The sequence below is a fragment of the Calonectris borealis genome, unplaced genomic scaffold (assembly GCF_964195595.1).
Source record: "Calonectris borealis unplaced genomic scaffold, bCalBor7.hap1.2 HAP1_SCAFFOLD_153, whole genome shotgun sequence".
Classification (NCBI taxonomy): Eukaryota; Metazoa; Chordata; class Aves; order Procellariiformes; family Procellariidae; genus Calonectris; species Calonectris borealis.
In genome coordinates this window covers 3,393-26,049 of record NW_027441539.1, presented here as the reverse complement: position 1 = coordinate 26,049, position 22,657 = coordinate 3,393, and the positions used below count along the sequence as shown (strand labels likewise).

At 59.6% G+C, this 22,657-nt stretch overlaps 1 long non-coding RNA gene across 1 annotated transcript in view; it reads left to right on the top strand.

Annotated features, from left to right (window-relative positions):
- The window catches only part of LOC142077097 (uncharacterized), a 43,988-nt gene extending 27,063 nt beyond the window's left edge, over nucleotides 1–16,925 (top strand). Inside the window, exons 6-10 of the long non-coding RNA XR_012671548.1 lie at nucleotides 10,541–10,615; nucleotides 11,132–11,379; nucleotides 11,887–12,013; nucleotides 16,172–16,246; nucleotides 16,763–16,925. This is a non-coding gene — a long non-coding RNA (uncharacterized LOC142077097). The remainder of the gene's footprint in view (nucleotides 1–10,540; nucleotides 10,616–11,131; nucleotides 11,380–11,886; nucleotides 12,014–16,171; nucleotides 16,247–16,762) is intronic.
- Nucleotides 16,926–22,657: the final 5,732 nt, after the last annotated feature.

Here is a 22,657-nt window from a genome sequence, read left to right as displayed (position 1 = left end):
GTTAGGGTTAGGGGTTAGGGCTAGGGTTGGGGTTAGGGTTGGGGTCAGGGGTCAGGGTCAGGGGTCAGGGGTCAGGGTCAGGGTCAGGGGTCAGGGGTCAGGGTCAGGGGTCAGGGGTCAGGGGTCAGGGTCAGGGGTTAGGGTCAGGGTCAGGGGTTAGGGTCAGGGGTCAGGGTCAGGGGTTAGGGTCAGGGGTTAGGGTCAGGGATGAGGGGTCAGGGGTCAGGGTCAGGGGTCAGGGGTCAGGGTCAGGGGTCGGGGTCAGGGTCAGGGGTCAGGGTCACGGGTCAGGGGTCGGGGTCAGGGTCAGGGGTCAGGGTCAGGGTCAGGGGTCAGGGTCAGGGGTCAGGATCAGGGTCAGGGGTCAGGGTCAGGGGTCAGGGTCAGGGTCAGGGTCAGGGGTCAGGGTCAGGGGTTAGGGTCAGGGTCAGGGATGAGGGGTCAGGGGTCAGGGACAGGGGTCAGGGTCAGGGGTCAGGGTCAGGGGTCCGGGTCAGGGGTCAGGGGTCGGGGTCAGGGTCAGGGGTCAGGGGTCAGGGGCAGGGGTCAGGGGTCAGGGTCAGGGGTCAGGGTCAGGGGTCAGGGTCAGGGGTCAGGGTCAGGGGTCAGGATCAGGGTCAGGGGTCAGGGGTCAGGGGTCAGGGGTTAGGGTCAGGGGTCAGGGTCAGGGTCAGGGGTTAGGGTCAGGGTCAGGGGTTAGGGTCAGGGGTCAGGGGTCAGGGTCAGGGGTTAGGGTCAGGGTCAGGGGTCAGGGTCAGGGGTCAGGGTCAGGGGTTAGGGTCAGGGTCAGGGGTTATGGTCAGGGGTCAGGGTCAGGGTCAGTGGTTAGGGTCAGGGGTCAGGGTCAGGGTTAGGGTTAGGGTCAGGGGTTAGGGTTGGGGTTAGGGTTGCGGTCAGGGGTCAGGGGTCAGGGGTCGGGGTCAGGGGTTTTGTTCCCGGGGCCCTGGTTTTGTTCCCGGGGCTCTGGTTTTCTCCCCGGGGTTCTGGTTTTCTCCCCCGGGCTCTGGTTTTGTTCCCGGGGCTCTGGTTTTGTTCCCGGGGCTCTGGTTTTGTTCCCGGGGCTCTGGTTTTGTTTCTGGGGCCCTGGTTTTGTTCCCGGGGCCCTGGTTTTGTTCCCGGGGCCCTGGTTGTGTTCCAGGGGCCCTGATTGTGTTCCCGGGGCTCTGGTTTTGTTCCCAGGGCCCTGGTTTTGTTCCCGGGGCCCTGGTTTTGTTTCTGGGGCCCTGGTTTTGTTCCCGGGGCCCTGGTTTTGTTCCCGGGGCTGTGGTTGTGTTCCAGGGGCCCTGATTGTGTTCCCGGGGCTCTGGTTTTGTTCCCGGGGCTCTGGTTTTGTTCCCGGGGCTCTGGTTTTCTCCCCGGGGCCCTGGTTTTGTCCCCCGGGCTCTGGTTTTGTTTCCCGTGCTCTGGTTATGTTCCCGGGGCTCTGGTTTTGTTCCCGGGGCTCTGGTTTTGTCCCCCGGGCCCTGGTTTTGTCCCCCGGGCCCTGGTTTTGTCCCCCGGGCCCTGGTTTTGTTCCCGGGGTTCTGGTTTTGTCCCCCGGGCCCTGGTTTTGTCCCCCGGGCCCTGGTTTTGTCCCCCCGGCCATGGTTTTGTTCCCGGGGCCCTGGTTTTGTTCCAGGGGCCCTGGTTTTGTTCCAGGGGCTCTGGTTTTGTTCCCCGGGCCCTGGTTTTGTTCCCCCGCGCCCTGGTTTTGTCCCCCGCGCCCTGGTTTTGTCCCCCGCGCCCTGGTTTTGTCCCCCGTGCCCTGGTTTTGTTCCCGGGGTCCTGGTTTTGTTCCCGGGGCCCTGGTTTTGTTCCCCGGGTTCTGGTTTTGTTCCCGGGGCTCTGGTTTTGTTTCCAGGGCCCTGGTTTTGTCCCCCGGGCTCTGGTTTTGTCCCCCGGGCTCTGGTTTTGTCCCCCGGGCCCTGGTTTTGTTCCCGGGGCCCTGGTTTTGCTCCCCGGGCCCTGGTTTTGTTCCCGGGGCCCTGGTTTTGTTCCCGAGGCCCTTGTTTTTTTACCCCGGGCCCTGTTTTTTTACCCCGGGCCCTGTTTTTTTACCCCGGGCTCTGGTTTTGTTCCCGGGGCTCTGGTTTTGTTCCCGGGGCTCTGGTTTTTTCCCGGGGCTCTGGTTTTCTCCCCGGGGCCCTGGTTTTGTCCCCCGGGCTCTGGTTTTGTCCCCCGGGCTCTGGTTTTGTTCCCGGGGCTCTGGTTTTGTTCCCGGGGCTCTGGTTTTGTCCCCCGGGCCCTGGTTTTGTCCCCCGGGCCCTGGTTTTGTTCCCGTGGTTCTGGTTTTGTCCCCGGGGCTCTGGTTTTGTCCCCGGGGCTCTGGTTTTGTTCCCGGGGCCCTGGTTTTGTCCCCCGGGCCCTGGTTTTGTCCCCCCGGCCATGGTTTTGTTCCCGGGGCCCTGGTTTTGTTCCAGGGGCCCTGGTTTTGTTCCAGGGGCTCTGGTTTTGTTCCCCGGGCTCTGGTTTTGTTCCCCGGGCCCTGGTTTTGTCCCCCGCGCCCTGGTTTTGTCCCCCGCGCCCTAGTTTTGTCCCCCGCGCCCTGGTTTTGTACCCGGGGTCCTGGTTTTGTTCCCGGGGCTCTGGTTTTGTTCCCCGGGCTCTGGTTTTGTTCCCGGGGCTCTGGTTTTGTTTCCAGGGCCCTGGTTTTGTCCCCCGGGCTCTGGTTTTGTTTCCCGCGCTCTGGTTTTGTTTCCCGGGCCCTGGTTTTGTTCCCGGGGCCCTGGTTTTGCTCCCCGGGCCCTGGTTTTGTTCCCGGGGCCCTGGTTTTGTTCCCGAGGCCCTGGTTTTGCTCCCCGGGCCCTGGTTTTGTTCCCGGGGCCCTGGTTTTGTTCCAGGGGCCCTGGTTTTGTTCCAGGGGCTCTGGTTTTGTTCCCCGGGCTCTGGTTTTGTTCCCCGGGCCCTGGTTTTGTCCCCCGCGCCCTGGTTTTGTCCCCCGCGTCCTGGTTTTGTTCCCGGGGTCCTGGTTTTGTTCCCGGGGCTCTGGTTTTGTTCCCCGGGCTCTGGTTTTGTTCCCGGGGCTCTGGTTTTGTTTCCAGGGCCCTGGTTTTGTCCCCCGGGCTCTGGTTTTGTCCCCCGGGCTCTGGTTTTGTCCCCCAGGCCCTGGTTTTGTTCCCGGGGCCCTGGTTTTGCTCCCCGGGCCCTGGTTTTGTTCCCGGGGCCCTGGTTTTGTTCCCGAGGCCCTTGTTTTGTTCCCCCGGGCCCTGTTTTTTTACCCCGGGCCCTGTTTTTTTACCCCGGGCCCTGGTATTTTTCCCGGGGCCCTGGTTTTGTTCCCGGGGCTCTGGTTTTGTTCCCGGGGCCCTGGTTTTTTTCCCGGGGCCCTGGTTGTGTTCCCGGGCCTCTGGTTTTCTCCCCGGGGCTCTGGTTTTCTCCCCGGGGTTCTGGTTTTCTCCCCGGGGCACTGGTTTTCTCCCCGGGGCACTGGTTTTCTCCCCGGGGCTCTGGTTTTCTCCCCGGGGCTCTGGTTTTCTCCCCGGTGTTTTGGTTTTGTCCCCCGGGCTCTGGTTTTGTTTCCCGCGCTCTGGTTTTGTTCCCGGGGCTCTGGTTTTGTTCCCGGGGCCCTGGTTTTTTTCCCGGGGCCCTGGTTTTTTTCCCGGGGCCCTGGTTTTTTTCCCGGGGCTCTGGTTTTTTTCCCGGGGCTCTGGTTTTGTTGCCGGGGCTCTGGTTTTGTTCCCGGGGCGCTGGTTTTGTTCCCGGGGCGCTGGTTTTGTTCCCGGGGCCCTGGTTTTGTTCCCGGGTCCCTGGTTTTGTTCCCGGGGCCCTGGTTTTGTTCCCGGGGCTCTGGTTTTGTTCCCGGGTCCCTGGTTTTGTTCCCGGGGCCCTGGTTTTGTTCCCGGGGCCCTGGTTTTCTCCCCGGGGCTCTGGTTTTCTCCCCGGGGCTCTGGTTTTCTCCCCAGGGCTCTGGTTTTCTCCCCGGGGCTCTGGTTTTCTCCCCGGGGCTCTGGTTTTCTCCCCGGGGCTCTGGTTTTGTTCCCGGGGCCCTGGTTGTGTTCCCGGGGCTCTGGTTTTGTTCCCCGGGCCCTTGTTTTGTCCCCCGGGCCCTGGTTTTCTTCCCCGGGCCCTGGTTTTGTCCCCCGGGCCCTGGTTTTGTTCCCGGGGCCCTGGTTTTGTTCCCGGGGCCCTGATTTTTTTCCAGGGGCCCTTTTTTTTTTCCCCGCGGCCCTGGTTTTTTTCCCGCGGGCCGCGTTTTTTTCCCGGGGCTCTTGTTTTTTTCCCGGGGCCCTGGTTTTGTTCCCGGGGCCCTGGTTTTTTTCCCGGGGCCCTGGTTTTGTTTCCGGGGCCCTGGTTTTGTTTCCGGGGCCCTGGTTTTGTTCCCGGGGCCCTGGTTTTGTTCCCCGGGTCGTGGTTTTGTTTCCCGGGGCCCTGGTTGTGTTCCCGGGGCCCTGGTTTTGTTCCCGGGGCCCTGGTTTTATTCTCCGGGCCCTGGTTTTATTCCCGGGGTGCTGGTTTTGTTCCCGGGGCCCTGGTTTTGTTCCCGGGGCTCTGGTTTTCTCCCCGGGGTTCTGTTTTTCTCCCCCGGGCTCTGGTTTTGTTCCCGGGGCCCTGGTTTTGTTTTTGGGTCCCTGGTTTTGTTCCTGGGGCCCTGGTTTTGTTCCCGGGGCTCTGGTTTTGTTCCCGGGGCTCTGGTTTTGTTCCCGGGGCCCTGGTTTTGTTCCCGGGGCCCTGGTTTTCTTCCCGGGGCCCTGGTTTTCTTCCCGGGGCCTTGGTTGTGTTCCCGGGGCCCTGGTTTTGTTCCCGGGGCTCTGGTTTTGTTCCCGGGGCTCTCGTTTTGTTCCCGGGGCCCTGGTTTTGTTTCTGGGTCCCTGGTTTTGTTCCCGGGGCTCTGGTTTTGTTCCCGGGGCTCTGGTTTTGTTCCCGGGGCCCTGGTTTTGTTCCCGGGGCCCTGGTTGTGTTCCAGGGGCCCTGGTTGTTTTCCCGGGGCTCTGGTTTTGTTCCCGGGGCCCTGGTTTTCTTCCCCGGGCCCTGGTTTTATTCCCGGGGCCCTGGTTTTGTTCCCGGGGCCCTGGTTTTGTTCCCGGGGCTCTGGTTTTCTCCCCGGGGTTCTGGTTTTCTCCCCCGGGCTCTGGTTTTGTTCCCGGGGCTCTGGTTGTGTTCCCTGGGCTCTGGTTTTGTTCCCGGGGCTCTGGTTTTCTCCCCGGGGCTCTGGTTTTGTTCCCGGGGCTCTGGTTTTCTCCCCGGGGTTCTGGTTTTGTTCCCCGGGCCCTGGTTTTGTCCCCCGGGCTCTGGTTTTGTTTCCCGCGCTCTGGTTTTGTTTCCCGGGCCCTGGTTTTGTTCCCGGGGCTCTGGTTATGTTCCCGGGGCCCTGGTTTTGTTCCCGGGGCCCTGGTTTTGTTCCCGGGGCCCTGGTTTTGTTCCCGGGGCCCTGGTTTTGTTCCCGGGGCTCTGGTTTTGTTCCCCGGGCCCTGGTTTTGTTCCCGGGGCCCTGGTTTTGTCCCCCGCGCCCTGGTTTTGTCCCCCGCGCCCTGGTTATGTTCCCGGGGCCCTTGTTTTGTTCCCGGGGCCCTGGTTTTGTCCCCCGAGGCCCTAGTTTTGTTCCTGGGGCCCTGGTTTTGTTCCCGGGGCCCTGGTTTTGTTCTCGAGGCCCTGGTTTTGTTCCCGGGGCTCTGGTTTTCTCTCCGGGGCTCTGGTTTTCTCCCCGGGTCCTGGTTTTTTTCCCGCGGCCCTGTTTTTGTCCCCCGGGCCCTGGTTTTGTCCCCCGGGCCCTGGTTTTTTTCCCGGGGCCCTGGTTTTGTCCCCCGGGCCCTGGTTTTGTCCCCCGGGCACTGGTTTTGTTCCCGGGGCCCTGGTTTTGTCCCCCGCGCCCTGGTTTTGTCCCCCGGGCCCTGGTTTTGTTCCTGGGGCCCTTGTTTTTTTCCCGGGGCTCTGGTTTTGTTCCCGGGGCCCTGGTTTTGTTCCCGGGGCTCTGGTTTTTTTCCCGGGGCTCTGGTTTTTTTCCCGGGGCTCTGGTTTTGTTCCCGGGGCTCTGGTTTTGTTCCCGGGGCCCTGGTTTTTTTCCCGGGGCCCTGGTTTTTTTCCCGCGGGCCGCGGTTTTTTTCCCGGGGCTCTTGTTTTGTTCCCGGGGCTCTTGTTTTGTTCCCGGGGCTCTGGTTTTGTTCCCGGGGCCCTGGTTTTGTTCCCGGGGCCCTGGTTTTGTTCCCGGGGCTCTGGTTTTGTTCCCGGGGCCCTGGTTTTGTTCCAGGGGCCCTGGTTTTCTTCCCCGGGCCCTGGTTTTGTTCCCGGGGCCCTGGTTTTGTTCCCGGGGCCCTGGTTTTGTTCCCGGGGCCCTGGTTTTGTCCCCCGGGCCCTGGTTTTGTTTCCGGGGCTCTGGTTTTCTCCCCGGGGTTCTGGTTTTCTCCCCCGGACTCTGGTTTTGTTCCCGGGGCTCTGGTTTTGTTCCCGGGGCTCTGGTTTTGTTTTTGGGGCCCTGGTTTTGTTCCCGGGGCCCTGGTTGTGTTCCAGGGGCCCTGGTTGTGTTCCAGGGGCCCTGATTGTGTTCCCGGGGCCCTGGTTTTGTTCCCGGGGCCCTGGTTTTGTTCCCGGGGCCCTGGTTTTGTTCCCGGGGCCCTGGTTTTGTTCCCGGGGCCCTGGTTGTGTTCCCGGGGCCCTGATTGTGTTCCCGGGGCTCTGGTTTTGTTCCCGGGGCTCTGGTTTTGTTCCCGGGGCTCTGGTTTTGTTCCCGGGGCTCTGGTTTTGTTCCCGGGGCTCTGGTTTTCTCCCCGGGGCCCTGGTTTTGTCCCCCGGGCTCTGGTTTTGTTTCCCGTGCTCTGGTTTTGTTCCCGGGGCCCTGGTTTTGTTCCCGGGGCCCTGGTTTTGTTCCCGGGGCCCTGGTTTTGTTCCCGGGGCCCTGGTTTTGTTCCCGGGGCTCTGGTTTTGTTCCCGGGGCTCTGGTTTTGTCCCCCGGGCCCTGGTTTTGTCCGCTGGGCCCTGGTTTTGTTCCCGGGGCTCTGGTTTTGTCCCCCGTGCCCTGGTTTTGTCCCCGGGGCTCTGGTTTTGTTCCCGGGGCCCTAGTTTTGTTCTACGGGCCTCTGGTTTTGTTCCCCGGGCCCTGGTTTTGTTCCCGGGGCCCTGGTTTTGTTTCCGGGGCTCTGGTTTTGTTCCCCGGGCCCTGGTTTTGTTCCCCGGGCCCTGGTTTTGTTCCCGGGGCCCTGGTTTTGTCCCCCGGGCCCTGGTTTTGTTCCCGAGGCCCTTGTTTTGTTCCCGGGGCCCTGCTTTTGTCCCCCGAGGCCCTGGTTTTGTTCCCGGGGCCCTGGTTTTGTTCCCGGGGCCCTGGTTTTGTTCCCAGGGCTCTGGTTTTCTCCACAGGGCTCTGGTTTTCTCTCCGGGGCTCTGGTTTTCTCCCCGGGCCCTGGTTTTGTCCCCGGGGCCCTGGTTTTGTTCCCGGGGCCCTGGTTTTGTCCCCCGCGCCCTGGTTTTGTCCCCCGCGCCCTGGTTTTGTCCCCAGGGCCCTGGTTTTGTCCCCCGGGCCCTGGTTTTGTTCCCGGGGCCCTGGTTTTGTTCCCGGGGCCCTAGTTTTGTTCCCGGGGCCCTGGTTTTGTTCCCCAGGCCCTGGTTTTGTTCCCGGGGCCCTGGTTTTCTTCCCCGGGCCCTGGTTTTATTCCCGGGGCCCTGGTTTTGTTCCCGGGGCCCTGGTTTTGTTCCCGGGGCCCTGGTTTTGACCCCCAGGCCCTGGTTTTGTCCCCCGGGCCCTGGTTTTGTTCCCGGGGCCCTGGTTTTGTCCCCCGGGCCCTGGTTTTGTTCCCGGGGCCCTGGTTTTTTCCGCCGCGCCCTGGTTTTGTCCCCCGGGCCCTGGTTTTGTCCCCCGGGCCCTGGTTTTGTCCCCCGGGCCCTGGTTTTGTTCCCGGGGCTCTGTTTTTGTTCCCGGGGCTCTGGTTTTTTTCCCGGGGCTCTGGTTTTGTTCCCGGGGCCCTGGTTTTTTTCCCGGGGCCCTGGTATTTTTCCCGCGGGCCGCGGTTTTTTTCCCGGGGCTCTTGTTTTGTTCCCGGGCCTCTTGTTTTGTTCCCGGGGCTCTGGTTTTGTTCCCGGGGCTCTGGTTTTGTTCCCGGGGCCCTGGTTTTGTTCCCGGGGCCCTGGTTTTGTTCCCCGGGCCCTGGTTTTGTTCCCGGGGCCCTGGTTGTGTTCCCGGGGCACTGGTTTTGTCCCCCGCGCCGTGGTTTTGTCCCCCGCGCCCTGGTTTTGACCCCCAGGCCCTGGTTTTGTCCCCCGGGCCCTGGTTTTGTTCCCGGGGCCCTGGTTTTGTTCCCGGGGCCCTGGTTTTCTTCCCCGGGCCCTGGTTTTCTTCCCCGGGCCCTGGTTTTGTTCCCGGGGCCCTGGTTTTCTTCCCGGGTCCCTGGTTTTGTTCCCGGGGCCCTGGTTTTGTTCCCCGGGCCCTGGTTTTGTTTCCGGGGCTCTGGTTTTCTCCCCGGGGTTCTGGTTTTCTCCCCCGGGCTCTGGTTTTGTTCCCGGGGCTCTGGTTTTGTTCCCGGGGCTCTGGTTTTGTTTCTGGGGCCCTGGTTTTGTTCCCGGGGCCCTGGTTGTGTTCCAGGGGCCCTGATTGTGTTCCCGGGGCTCTGGTTTTGTTCCCAGGGCCCTGGTTTTGTTCCCGGGGCCCTGGTTTTGTTCCCGGGGCCCTGGTTTTGTTCCCGGGGCCCTGGTTGTGTTCCAGGGGCCCTGGTTGTGTTCCCGGGGCTCTGGTTTTGTTCCCGGGGCTCTGGTTTTGTTCCCGGGGCTCTGGTTTTGTTCCCGGGGCTCTGGTTTTCTCCCCGGGGCCCTGGTTTTGTCCCCCGGGCTCTGGTTTTGTTTCCCGTGCTCTGGTTTTGTTCCCGGGGCTCTGGTTTTGTTCCCGGGGCCCTGGTTTTGTTCCCGGGGCCCTGGTTTTGTTCCCGGGGCCCTGGTTTTGTTCCCGGGGCTCTGGTTTTGTCCCCCGGGCCCTGGTTTTGTCTGCTGGGCCCTGGTTTTGTTCCCGGGGCTCTGGTTTTGTCCCCCGTGCCCTGGTTTTGTCCCCGGGGCTCTGGTTTTGTTCCCGGGGCCCTAGTTTTGTTCCCCGGGCCTCTGGTTTTGTTCCCCGGGCCTCTTGTTTTGTTTCCGGGGCCCTGGTTTTGTTTCCGGGGCTCTGGTTTTGTTCCCCGGGCCCTGGTTTTGTTCCCCGGGCCCTGGTTTTGTTCCCGGGGCCCTGGTTTTTTCTCCCGGGCCCTGGTTTTGTTCCCGAGGCCCTTGTTTTGTTCCCGGGGCCCTGGTTTTGTCCCCCGAGGCCCTGGTTTTGTTCCCGGGGCCCTGGTTTTGTTCCCGGGGCTCTGGTTTTTTTCCCGGGGCTCTGGTTTTGTTCCCGGGGCTCTGGTTTTGTTCCCGGGGCCCTGGTTTTGTCCCCCGGGCCCTGGTTTTGTCCCTCGGGCTCTGTTTTTGTTTGCAGCACTCTGGTTTTGTCCCCGGGGCCCTGGTTTTGTTCCCCGGGCTCTGGTTTTGTTCCCCGGGCCCTGGTTTTGTTCCCGGGGCTCTGGTTTTGTTTCCGGGGCTCTGGTTTTTTTCCCGGAGCTCTGGTTCTCTCCCGCTGGCTCTGGTTCTCTCCCGCTGGCTCTGGTTCTCTCCCGCGGGCCGCGGTTTTGTTCCCGGGACTCTGGTTTTGTTCCCCGGGCCCTGGTTTTGTTCCCGGGGCTCTGGTTTTGTTCCCGGGGCTCTGGTTTTGTTCCCGGGGCTCTGGTTTTCTCCCCGGGGCTGTGGTTTTCTCCCCGGGGTTCTGGTTTTCTCCCCCGGGCCCTGGTTTTGTTCCCGGGGCACTGGTTTTGTCCCCCGGGCTCTTGTTTTGTTCCCGGGGCCCTGGTTTTGTTCCCGGGGCCCTGGTTTTGTTCCCGGGGCTCTGGTTTTGTTCCCCGGGCTCTGGTTTTGTTCCCGGGGCTCTGGTTTTGTTTCCAGGGCCCTGGTTTTGTCCCCCGGGCTCTGGTTTTGTCCCCCGGGCCCTGGTTTTCTCCCCGGGGCCCTTGTTTTGTCCCCCGGGCTCTGGTTTTGTTCCCGGGGCTCTGGTTTTGTTCCCGGGGCTCTTGTTTTGTTCCCCGGGCTCTTGTTTTGTTCCCGGGGCTCTGGTTTTGTCCCCCGGGCCCTGGGTTTGTTCCCGGGGCTCTGGTTTTGTTCCCCGTGCTTCTGGTCGTTCTCTCCTCCCCTTTGCCAGGGGATTGTGGGAAGGGTGGTGGGTGGGGCCCGGAGCATATGAGCTACAGCCTCTCCTCAGGCAGCTCATTCTGCTGCTGGGCTTCTCTGGAGGTGGTGGTCTGCTGTTCCTGCAGCTGACTGCAGCTTTTGAGCTGCCTAAGCTCTTTGCGTAGTCTTGTTTTGATATTTAGAGAAGCAGAGGTGTCTGTTTAAGGTAAGAGCTTCCGGACCAGTCAAGGTTCAGCTGCATGTGTAGAAGAAAGCACACTTGTATGCAGCTTTTTTTTTTTTCCCCCCAGGTCAGTAAATTTGTATTGGGTGTTCAGAGGTGGCAAGATGTATGGTTTTGGTTAATAATATGGTTTTGGTTTTTATTTTATTCCAGGTGCATTGTATTGTTTTGGAATTCCTGACTTTATTGAAGATGGAACCTTGTTGTGTTTTTTTTTTCCACCAGACGCTGTATATTGCAGAAGCTGTTGACATCGTCTCTGGATAGGAGCAATGGTGAGAGTATTTAGCAGGGGTTGAGGTGAGCATCTTGTATGCATCTGTAGACGGAGTTCTAGCATTGTTCAAGAAAGTAGCAGGGACATATAAGGCATAGTACCTTTCAGCGTATGGAACGGCTCATGGCCTTTCCCGTTCGCCCACAGAGTATCATGTTGTCCCTAGAACGGATGCAGCTTGCGGCCAGCCCCTCGTAGATGACAAGCGTCAGGACTTTGCTTATTTTGTGGGGCTGTAGCAGAGGTGAGAGTGTGTGGGAAGGTGGAAGATAGGAGGTGCTCGCGGAAGCCTGGGCATAGCTGGGAAGAGCAGCTCCCGGGGAGCGGGCGACACAGGGGGTTCAGGGGTGCAAATCCAGGGCAGGAGCTGTCAGGAAGGAGCGGGGTTCCTTCCCTGACGGTTGAGGAGAAGAGAAGGGGTTTCTAAACTTTTGGGACCAGGGCACCTTTTGGTTGGGAAAGGGAGGTGTGTTCACGAGCCTTACTGAGGTGGGTTTTGCAGTTGGATTTGGGTGTCGATGAGGTCTGTTCTGTTTTAGTCTGTCCGCAGCTGACGGGAGATACACACGCATACGGAAGGGTTAAAAGATGGGCTTTTGGTCCGTGGCTGGACGCTGGGTGAGAAATAGATAGCTAAGAAAACGGCAGTCAGCATAGAAAACAGACGGTTCATGGTCTATTGTGTGAAAATGCTGAATACAGAAGGAGAAGGAAGGTTGAGAAAATGTTAGGGGAGGACGTGAAGGACGTGGAAGACGTGCCGTAACGAAGAAATATAAAGTACAAGGTATAATTTTGCTTGCTTTGTTACCTTTTGCTGTTGGCTTGAGTATAGGTTAATACGTAAATGCTGGACTATGGTAATATGTTGCGTGAACAAGGCCTAGGAACCAATAGACGGGGTGGCTGTGGCTCGTGCAGCGCGCTCGATCGGCGAGCGCATGCGCCGTAGGCTCCCTATGTTGAGAGTTGCCAATTGAGGCGTGTTTCGGCACCCGCTGGCCACGTGTGTCGAAACCCGTTTCCTTGGCAAATGTATAAATACCGGGATTTTCCCGAAGAACAGTGGGCCGGTGTACAGCGAGGTCACCGTTGCCTCCGTGGGGACGCCCACGTAAAGCTGGCACCTACCGACTGCTGGGGCTGAGTTTGCGGCGCAAGACGATCCGAGAATGTAGGGATGGTTCGTCTTTCTGCTGGTCGTCGGGTTGGTAAGACACTGGCTTTGCAAAATACCCTTAGCGTAAGGCATGATTGTAGTGACTGAAGTGCTTGCTTTTCCCCTTGCTTATAGTCTGTGTAGCCTATGTGTGCTCCCCTTGTAAAGGAATCCTCGAAAGCCAGTCTAAAGGAACCCCAAAGTGACGGGAGACGCCGAGTAAACGGCCCGGGCCTGCGCATCACAAGATAGAGGGCTGAAGGTGAGAGAAGTCTCCTGTGGGAAAGCATGAGGTCTGTTAAGGTCCATGCAAATAGATGGTGCAGAACTCTGAGGTCTGTACCGGCTGCCTTTGGGGTGCTGCCGGGGGTTCTTGGTGTGGTCCCGTGGGTGTCTGGGTGCCCAGAGGATGGTCCTGAGGGTCTTGGGGTGCTTCTGGGGGTTCTTGTTGTGCTGCGGGGGGGTCTCTGGATGCCCACGGGGTGCTCGTGGGGGTCTTGGGGTGCTTGTGGGGGTTCTGGATGCTCTGGGAGTCCCTGTGTGCCCACGGGGTGCTCCTGGGGTTGTCGGGGTGGCCAGAGGATGCTTCTGGGCATCTTGGCGTGCTTCTGGGCCTATTTGCGGTGCTGCTGGGGGTCCCGGTGTGCCCACAGCAGGCTCCTGGGTTTCTAGGTGCGGGTTCTAGGTGCCGGTTCTAGGTGCCGGTTCTGCTGCTCACGGGGCGCCACTTCCACTGTTCGGAGCTCGGGTAACGCGCCTCGGGCCCGGCTTTTGAGGCCGGGGCTCTAGTTTTATTCCCCGGGGCCCTGGTTTTGTTCCCGGGGCCCTGGTTTTGTTTCTGGCGCCCTGGTTTTGTTCCCGGGGCCCTGGTTGTGTTCCCGGGGCCCTGGTTGTGTTCCCGGGGCTCTGGTTGTGTTCCCGGGGCTCTGGTTGTGTTCCCGGGGCTCTGGTTTTGTTCCCGGGGCTCTGGTTTTGTTCCCGGGGCTCTGGTTTTGTTCCCGGGGCTCTGGTTTTCTCCCCGGGGCCCTGGTTTTGTTTCCCGTGCTCTGGTTTTGTTCCCGGGGCCCTGGTTTTGTTCCCGGGGCCCTGGTTTTGTTCCCGGGGCCCTGGTTTTGTTCCCGGGGCTCTGGTTTTGTCCCCCGGGCCCTGGTTTTGTCCCCCGGGCCCTGGTTTTCTCCCCGGGGCCCTGGTTTTGTTTCCCGGGCCTCTGGTTTTGTTCCCCGGGCCTCTTGTTTTGTTCCCGGGGCCCTGGTTTTTTTCCCGGGGCCCTGGTTTTTTTCCCGGGGCCCTGGTTTTGTTCCCGGGGCCCTGGTTTTGTTCCCGGGGCTCTGGTTTTGTCCCCCGTGCCCTGGTTTTGTCCCCGGGGCTCTGGTTTTGTTCCCGGGGCCCTAGTTTTGTTCCCCGGGCCTCTGGTTTTGTTCCCCGGGCCTCTTGTTTTGTTCCCGGGGCCCTGGTTTTGTTCCCGGGGCCCTGGTTTTGTTTCCGGGGCCCTGATTTTGTTTCCGGGGCTCTGGTTTTGTTCCCCGGGCCCTGGTTTTGTTCCCCGGGCCCTGGTTTTGTTCCCGGGGCCCTGGTTTTGTCCCCCGGGCCCTGGTTTTCTTCCCGAGGCCCTTGTTTTGTTCCCGGGGCCCTGGTTTTGTCCCCCGAGGCCCTGGTTTTGTTCCCGGGGCCCTGGTTTTGTTCCCGGGGCCCTGGTTTTGTTCCCGGGGCCCTGGTTTTCTCCCCAGGGCTCTGGTTTTCTCCCCAGGGCTCTGGTTTTCTCTCCGGGGCTCTGGTTTTCTCCCCGGGCCCTGGTTTTTTTCCCGGGGCCCTGGTTTTTTTCCCGGGGCCCTGGTTTTTTTCCCGGGGCTCTGGTTTTTTTCCCGGGGCTCTGGTTTTGTTCCCGGGGCTCTGGTTTTCTCCCCGGGATTCTGGTTTTGTTCCCCGGGCCCTGGTTTTGTTCCCCGGGCCCTGGTTTTGTTCCCCGGGCCCTGGTTTTGTTCCCCGGGCCCTGGTTTTGTTCCCCGGGCCCTGGTTTTGTTCCCCGGGCCCTGGTTTTGTTCCCCGGGCCCTGGTTTTGTTCCCGGGGCTCTGGTTTTGTTTCCGGGGCTCTGGTTTTTTTCCCGGAGCTCTGGTTCTCTCCCGCTGGCTCTAGTTCTCTCCCGCTGGCTCTGGTTCTCTCCCGCGGGCCGCGGTTTTGTTCCCGGGACTCTGGTTTTGTTCCCCGGGCCCTGGTTTTGTTCCCCGGGCTCTGGTTTTGTTCCCGGGGCTCTGGTTTTGTTCCCGGGGCCCTGGTTGTGTTCCCGGGGCCCTGGTTGTGTTCCAGGGGCCCTGATTGTGTTCCCGGGGCTCTTGTTTTGTTCCCAGGGCCCTGGTTTTGTTCCCGGGGCCCTGGTTTTGTTCCCGGGGCCCTGGTTGTGTTCCCGGGGCCCTGGTTGTGTTCCAGGGGCCCTGGTTGTGTTCCCGGGGCTCTGGTTTTGTTCCCGGGGCTCTGGTTTTGTTCCCGGGGCTCTGGTTTTGTTCCCGGGGCTCTGGTTTTCTCCCCGGGGCCCTGGTTTTGTCCCCCGGGCTCTGGTTTTGTTTCCCGTGCTCTGGTTTTGTTCCCGGGGCTCTGGTTTTGTTCCCGGGGCCCTGGTTTTGTTCCCGGGGCCCTGGTTTTGTTCCCGGGGCCCTGGTTTTGTTCCCGGGGCCCTGGTTTTGTTCCCGGGGCTCTGGTTTTGTCCCCCGGGCCCTGGTTTTGTCCGCTGGGCCCTGGTTTTGTTCCCGGGGCTCTGGTTTTGTCCCCCGTGCCCTGGTTTTGTCCCCGGGGCTCTGGTTTTGTTCCCGGGGCCCTAGTTTTGTTCCCCGGGCCTCTGGTTTTGTTCCCCGGGCCTCTTGTTTTGTTCCCGGGGCCCTGGTTTTGTTTCCGGGGCTCTGGTTTTGTTCCCCGGGCCCTGGTTTTGTTCCCCGGGCCCTGGTTTTGTTCCCGGGGCCCTGGTTTTTTCTCCCGGGCCCTGGTTTTGTTCCCGAGGCCCTTGTTTTGTTCCCGGGGCCCTGGTTTTGTCCCCCGAGGCCCTGGTTTTGTTCCCGGGGCTCTGGTTTTGTTCCCGGGGCTCTGGTTTTGTTCCCGGGGCTCTGGTTTTGTTCCCGGGGCTCTGGTTTTGTTCCCGGGGCCCTGGTTTTGTCCCCCGGGCCCTGGTTTTGTCCCCCGGGCTCTGTTTTTGTTTGCAGCACTCTGGTTTTGTCCCCGGGGCCCTGGTTTTGTTCCCCGGGCCCTGGTTTTGTTCCCCGGGCCCTGGTTTTGTTTCCGGGGCTCTGGTTTTGTTTCCGGGGCTCTGGTTTTTTTCCCGGAGCTCTGGTTCTCTCCCGCTGGCTCTGGTTCTCTCCCGCTGGCTCTGGTTCTCTCCCGCGGGCCGCGGTTTTGTTCCCGGGACTCTGGTTTTGTTCCCCGGGCCCTGGTTTTGTTCCCGGGGCTCTGGTTTTGTTCCCGGGGCTCTGGTTTTCTCCCCGGGGCTCTGGTTTTCTCCCCGGGGCTGTGGTTTTCTCCCCGGGGTTCTGGTTTTCTCCCCCGGGCCCTGGTTTTGTTCCCGGGGCACTGGTTTTGTCCCCCGGGCTCTTGTTTTGTTCCCGGGGCCCTGGTTTTGTTCCCGGGGCCCTGGTTTTGTTCCCGGGGCCCTGGTTTTGTTCCCGGGGCCCTGGTTTTGTTCCCGGGGCTCTGGTTTTGTTCCCCGGGCTCTGGTTTTGTTCCCGGGGCTCTGGTTTTGTTTCCAGGGCCCTGGTTTTGTCCCCCGGGCTCTGGTTTTGTCCCCCGGGCCCTGGTTTTCTCCCCGGGGCCCTGGTTTTGTCCCCCGGGCTCTGGTTTTGTTCCCGGGGCTCTGGTTTTGTTCCCGGGGCTCTTGTTTTGTTCCCCGGGCTCTTGTTTTGTTCCCGGGGCTCTGGTTTTGTCCCCCGGGCCCTGGGTTTGTTCCCGGGGCTCTGGTTTTGTTCCCCGTGCTTCTGGTCGTTCTCTCCTCCCCTTTGCCAGGGGATTGTGGGAAGGGTGGTGGGTGGGGCCCGGAGCATATGAGCTACAGCCTCTCCTCAGGCAGCTCATTCTGCTGCTGGGCTTCTCTGGAGGTGGTGGTCTGCTGTTCCTGCAGCTGACTGCAGCTTTTGAGCTGCCTAAGCTCTTTGCGTAGTCTTGTTTTGATATTTAGAGAAGCAGAGGTGTCTGTTTAAGGTAAGAGCTTCCGGACCAGTCAAGGTTCAGCTGCATGTGTAGAAGAAAGCACACTTGTATGCAGCTTTTTTTTTTTTCCCCCCAGGTCAGTAAATTTGTATTGGGTGTTCAGAGGTGGCAAGATGTATGGTTTTGGTTAATAATATGGTTTTGGTTTTTATTTTATTCCAGGTGCATTGTATTGTTTTGGAATTCCTGACTTTATTGAAGATGGAACCTTGTTGTGTTTTTTTTTTCCACCAGACGCTGTATATTGCAGAAGCTGTTGACATCGTCTCTGGATAGGAGCAATGGTGAGAGTATTTAGCAGGGGTTGAGGTGAGCATCTTGTATGCATCTGTAGACGGAGTTCTAGCATTGTTCAAGAAAGTAGCAGGGACATATAAGGCATAGTACCTTTCAGCGTATGGAACGGCTCATGGCCTTTCCCGTTCGCCCACAGAGTATCATGTTGTCCCTAGAACGGATGCAGCTTGCAGCCAGCCCCTCGTAGATGACAAGCGTCAGGACTTTGCTTATTTTGTGGGGCTGTAGCAGAGGTGAGAGTGTGTGGGAAGGTGGAAGATAGGAGGTGCTCGCGGAAGCCTGGGCATAGCTGGGAAGAGCAGCTCCCGGGGAGCGGGCGACACAGGGGGTTCAGGGGTGCAAATCCAGGGCAGGAGCTGTCAGGAAGGAGCGGGGTTCCTTCCCTGACGGTTGAGGAGAAGAGAAGGGGTTTCTAAACTTTTGGGACCAGGGCACCTTTTGGTTGGGAAAGGGAGGTGTGTTCACGAGCCTTACTGAGGTGGGTTTTGCAGTTGGATTTGGGTGTCGATGAGGTCTGTTCTGTTTTAGTCTGTCCGCAGCTGACGGGAGATACACACGCATACGGAAGGGTTAAAAGATGGGCTTTTGGTCCGTGGCTGGACGCTGGGTGAGAAATAGATAGCTAAGAAAACGGCAGTCAGCATAGAAAACAGACGGTTCATGGTCTATTGTGTGAAAATGCTGAATACAGAAGGAGAAGGAAGGTTGAGAAAATGTTAGGGGAGGACGTGAAGGACGTGGAAGACGTGCCGTAACGAAGAAATATAAAGTACAAGGTATAATTTTGCTTGCTTTGTTACCTTTTGCTGTTGGCTTGAGTATAGGTTAATACGTAAATGCTGGACTATGGTAATATGTTGCGTGAACAAGGCCTAGGAACCAATAGACGGGGTGGCTGTGGCTCGTGCAGCGCGCTCGATCGGCGAGCGCATGCGCCATAGGCTCCCTATGTTGAGAGTTGCCAATTGAGGCGTGTTTCGGCACCCGCTGGCCACGTGTGTCGAAACCCGTTTCCTTGGCAAATGTATAAATACCGGGATTTTCCCGAAGAACAGTGGGCCGGTGTACAGCGAGGTCACCGTTGCCTCCGTGGGGACGCCCACGTAAAGCTGGCACCTACCGACTGCTGGGGCTGAGTTTGCGGCGCAAGACGATCCGAGAATGTAGGGATGGTTCGTCTTTCTGCTGGTCGTCGGGTTGGTAAGACACTGGCTTTGCAAAATACCCTTAGCGTAAGGCATGATTGTAGTGACTGAAGTGCTTGCTTTTCCCCTTGCTTATAGTCTGTGTAGCCTATGCGTGCTCCCCTTGTAAAGGAATCCTCGAAAGCCAGTCTAAAGGAACCCCAAAGTGACGGGAGACGCCGAGTAAACGGCCCGGGCCTGCGCATCACAAGATAGAGGGCTGAAGGTGAGAGAAGTCTCCTGTGGGAAAGCATGAGGTCTGTTAAGGTCCATGCAAATAGATGGTGCAGAACTCTGAGGTCTGTACCGGCTGCCTTTGGGGTGCTGCCGGGGGTTCTTGGTGTGGTCCCGTGGGTGTCTGGGTGCCCAGAGGATGGTCCTGAGGGTCTTGGGGTGCTTCTGGGGGTTCTTGTTGTGCTGCGGGGGGGTCTCTGGATGCCCACGGGGTGCTCGTGGGGGTCTTGGGGTGCTTGTGGGGGTTCTGGATGCTCTGGGAGTCCCTGTGTGCCCACGGGGTGCTCCTGGGGTTGTCGGGGTGGCCAGAGGATGCTTCTGGGCATCTTGGCGTGCTTCTGGGCCTATTTGCGGTGCTGCTGGGGGTCCCGGTGTGCCCACAGCAGGCTCCTGGGTTTCTAGGTGCGGGTTCTAGGTGCCGGTTCTAGGTGCCGGTTCTGCTGCTCACGGGGCGCCACTTCCACTGTTCGGAGCTCGGGTAACGCGCCTCGGGCCCGGCTTTTGAGGCCGGGGCTCTAGTTTTATTCCCCGGGGCCCTGGTTTTGTTCCCGGGGCCCTGGTTTTGTTTCTGGCGCCCTGGTTTTGTTCCCGGGGCCCTGGTTGTGTTCCCGGGGCTCTGGTTGTGTTCCCGGGGCTCTGGTTGTGTTCCCGGGGCTCTGGTTTTGTTCCCGGGGCTCTGGTTTTGTTCCCGGGGCTCTGGTTTTCTCCCCGGGGCTCTGGTTTTCTCCCCGGGGCCCTGGTTTTGTTTCCCGTGCTCTGGTTTTGTTCCCGGGGCCCTGGTTTTGTTCCCGGGGCCCTGGTTTTGTTCCCGGGGCCCTGGTTTTGTTCCCGGGGCCCTGGTTTTGTCCCCCGGGCCCTGGTTTTGTCCCCCGGGCCCTGGTTTTCTCCCCGGGGCCCTGGTTTTGTTTCCCGGGCCTCTGGTTTTGTTCCCCGGGCCTCTTGTTTTGTTCCCGGGGCCCTGGTTTTTTTCCCGGGGCCCTGGTTTTTTTCCCGGGGCCCTGGTTTTGTTCCCGGGGCCCTGGTTTTGTTCCCGGGGCTCTGGTTTTGTCCCCCGTGCCCTGGTTTTGTCCCCGGGGCTCTGGTTTTGTTCCCGGGGCCCTAGTTTTGTTCCCCGGGCCTCTGGTTTTGTTCCCCGGGCCTCTTGTTTTGTTCCCGGGGCCCTGGTTTTGTTCCCGGGGCCCTGGTTTTGTTTCCGGGGCCCTGGTTTTGTTTCCGGGGCTCTGGTTTTGTTCCCCGGGCCCTGGTTTTGTTCCCCGGGCCCTGGTTTTGTTCCCGGGGCCCTGGTTTTGTCCCCCGGGACCTGGTTTTCTTCCCGAGGCCCTTGTTTTGTTCCCGGGGCCCTGGTTTTGTCCCCCGAGGCCCTGGTTTTGTTCCCGGGGCCCTGGTTTTGTTCCCGGGGCCCTGGTTTTGTTCCCGGGGCTCTGGTTTTCTCCCCAGGGCTCTGGTTTTCTCCCCAGGGCTCTGGTTTTCTCTCCGGGGCTCTGGTTTTCTCCCCGGGCCCTGGTTTTTTTCCCGGGGCCCTGGTTTTTTTCCCGGGGCCCTGGTTTTTTTCCCGGGGCTCTGGTTTTTTTCCCGGGGCTCTGGTTTTGTTCCCGGGGCTCTGGTTTTCTCCCCGGGATTCTGGTTTTGTTTCCCGGGCCCTGGTTTTGTCCCCCGGGCTCTGTTTTTGTTTCCAGCGCTCTGGTTTTGTTCCCCGGGCCCTGGTTTTGTTCCCCGGGCCCTGGTTTTGTTCCCCGGGCCCTGGTTTTGTTCCCCGGGCCCTGGTTTTGTTCCCCGGGCCCTGGTTTTGTTCCCCGGGCCCTGGTTTTGTTCCCGGGGCTCTGGTTTTGTTTCCGGGGCTCTGGTTTTTTTCCCGGAGCTCTGGTTCTCTCCCGCTGGCTCTAGTTCTCTCCCGCTGGCTCTGGTTCTCTCCCGCGGGCCGCGGTTTTGTTCCCGGGACTCTGGTTTTGTTCCCCGGGCCCTGGTTTTGTTCCCCGGGCTCTGGTTTTGTTCCCGGGGCTCTGGTTTTGTTCCCGGGGCTCTGGTTTTGTTCCCGGGGCTCTGGTTTTGTTCCCGGGGCTGTGGTTTTCTCCCCGGGGCTGTGGTTTTCTCCCCGGGGTTCTGGTTTTCTCCCCCGGGCCCTGGTTTTGTTCCCGGGGCACTGGTTTTGTCCCCCGGGCTCTTGTTTTGTTCCCGGGGCCCTGGTTTTGTTCCCGGGGCCCTGGTTTTGTTCCCGGGGCTCTGGTTTTGTTCCCCGGGCTCTGGTTTTGTTCCCGGGGCTCTGGTTTTGTTTCCAGGGCCCTGGTTTTGTCCCCCGGGCTCTGGTTTTGTCCCCCGGGCTCTGGTTTTGTCCCCCGGGCCCTGGTTTTGTCCCCCGGGCTCTGGTTTTGTTCCCGGGGCTCTTGTTTTGTTCCCGGGGCTCTTGTTTTGTTCCCCGGGCTCTTGTTTTGTTCCCGGGGCTCTGGTTTTGTCCCCCGGGCCCTGGGTTTGTTCCCGGGGCTCTGGTTTTGTTCCCCGTGCTTCTGGTCGTTCTCTCCTCCCCTTTGCCAGGGGATTGTGGGAAGGGTGGTGGGTGGGGCCCGGAGCATATGAGCTACAGCCTCTCCTCAGGCAGCTCATTCTGCTGCTGGGCTTCTCTGGAGGTGGTGGTCTGCTGTTCCTGCAGCTGACTGCAGCTTTTGAGCTGCCTAAGCTCTTTGCGTAGTCTTGTTTTGATATTTAGAGAAGCAGAGGTGTCTGTTTAAGGTAAGAGCTTCCGGACCAGTCAAGGTTCAGCTGCATGTGTAGAAGAAAGCACACTTGTATGCAGCTTTTTTTTTTTTCCCCCCAGGTCAGTAAATTTGTATTGGGTGTTCAGAGGTGGCAAGATGTATGGTTTTGGTTAATAATATGGTTTTGGTTTTTATTTTATTCCAGGTGCATTGTATTGTTTTGGAATTCCTGACTTTATTGAAGATGGAACCTTGTTGTGTTTTTTTTTTCCACCAGACGCTGTATATTGCAGAAGCTGTTGACATCGTCTCTGGATAGGAGCAATGGTGAGAGTATTTAGCAGGGGTTGAGGTGAGCATCTTGTATGCATCTGTAGACGGAGTTCTAGCATTGTTCAAGAAAGTAGCAGGGACATATAAGGCATAGTACCTTTCAGCGTATGGAACGGCTCATGGCCTTTCCCGTTCGCCCACAGAGTATCATGTTGTCCCTAGAACGGATGCAGCTTGCGGCCAGCCCCTCGTAGATGACAAGCGTCAGGACTTTGCTTATTTTGTGGGGCTGTAGCAGAGGTGAGAGTGTGTGGGAAGGTGGAAGATAGGAGGTGCTCGCGGAAGCCTGGGCATAGCTGGGAAGAGCAGCTCCCGGGGAGCGGGCGACACAGGGGGTTCAGGGGTGCAAATCCAGGGCAGGAGCTGTCAGGAAGGAGCGGGGTTCCTTCCCTGACGGTTGAGGAGAAGAGAAGGGGTTTCTAAACTTTTGGGACCAGGGCACCTTTTGGTTGGGAAAGGGAGGTGTGTTCACGAGCCTTACTGAGGTGGGTTTTGCAGTTGGATTTGGGTGTCGATGAGGTCTGTTCTGTTTTAGTCTGTCCGCAGCTGACGGGAGATACACACGCATACGGAAGGGTTAAAAGATGGGCTTTTGGTCCGTGGCTGGACGCTGGGTGAGAAATAGATAGCTAAGAAAACGGCAGTCAGCATAGAAAACAGACGGTTCATGGTCTATTGTGTGAAAATGCTGAATACAGAAGGAGAAGGAAGGTTGAGAAAATGTTAGGGGAGGACGTGAAGGACGTGGAAGACGTGCCGTAACGAAGAAATATAAAGTACAAGGTATAATTTTGCTTGCTTTGTTACCTTTTGCTGTTGGCTTGAGTATAGGTTAATACGTAAATGCTGGACTATGGTAATATGTTGCGTGAACAAGGCCTAGGAACCAATAGACGGGGTGGCTGTGGCTCGTGCAGCGCGCTCGATCGGCGAGCGCATGCGCCGTAGGCTCCCTATGTTGAGAGTTGCCAATTGAGGCGTGTTTCGGCACCCGCTGGCCACGTGTGTCGAAACCCGTTTCCTTGGCAAATGTATAAATACCGGGATTTTCCCGAAGAACAGTGGGCCGGTGTACAGCGAGGTCACCGTTGCCTCCGTGGGGACGCCCACGTAAAGCTGGCACCTACCGACTGCTGGGGCTGAGTTTGCGGCGCAAGACGATCCGAGAATGTAGGGATGGTTCGTCTTTCTGCTGGTCGTCGGGTTGGTAAGACACTGGCTTTGCAAAATACCCTTAGCGTAAGGCATGATTGTAGTGACTGAAGTGCTTGCTTTTCCCCTTGCTTATAGTCTGTGTAGCCTATGTGTGCTCCCCTTGTAAAGGAATCCTCGAAAGCCAGTCTAAAGGAACCCCAAAGTGACGGGAGACGCCGAGTAAACGGCCCGGGCCTGCGCATCACAAGATAGAGGGCTGAAGGTGAGAGAAGTCTCCTGTGGGAAAGCATGAGGTCTGTTAAGGTCCATGCAAATAGATGGTGCAGAACTCTGAGGTCTGTACCGGCTGCCTTTGGGGTGCTGCCGGGGGTTCTTGGTGTGGTCCCGTGGGTGTCTGGGTGCCCAGAGGATGGTCCTGAGGGTCTTGGGGTGCTTCTGGGGGTTCTTGTTGTGCTGCGGGGGGGTCTCTGGATGCCCACGGGGTGCTCGTGGGGGTCTTGGGGTGCTTGTGGGGGTTCTGGATGCTCTGGGAGTCCCTGTGTGCCCACGGGGTGCTCCTGGGGTTGTCGGGGTGGCCAGAGGATGCTTCTGGGCATCTTGGCGTGCTTCTGGGCCTATTTGCGGTGCTGCTGGGGGTCCCGGTGTGCCCACAGCAGGCTCCTGGGTTTCTAGGTGCGGGTTCTAGGTGCCGGTTCTAGGTGCCGGTTCTGCTGCTCACGGGGCGCCACTTCCACTGTTCGGAGCTCGGGTAACGCGCCTCGGGCCCGGCTTTTGAGGCCGGGGCTCTAGTTTTATTCCCCGGGGCTCTGGTTTTGTTCCCCGGGGCT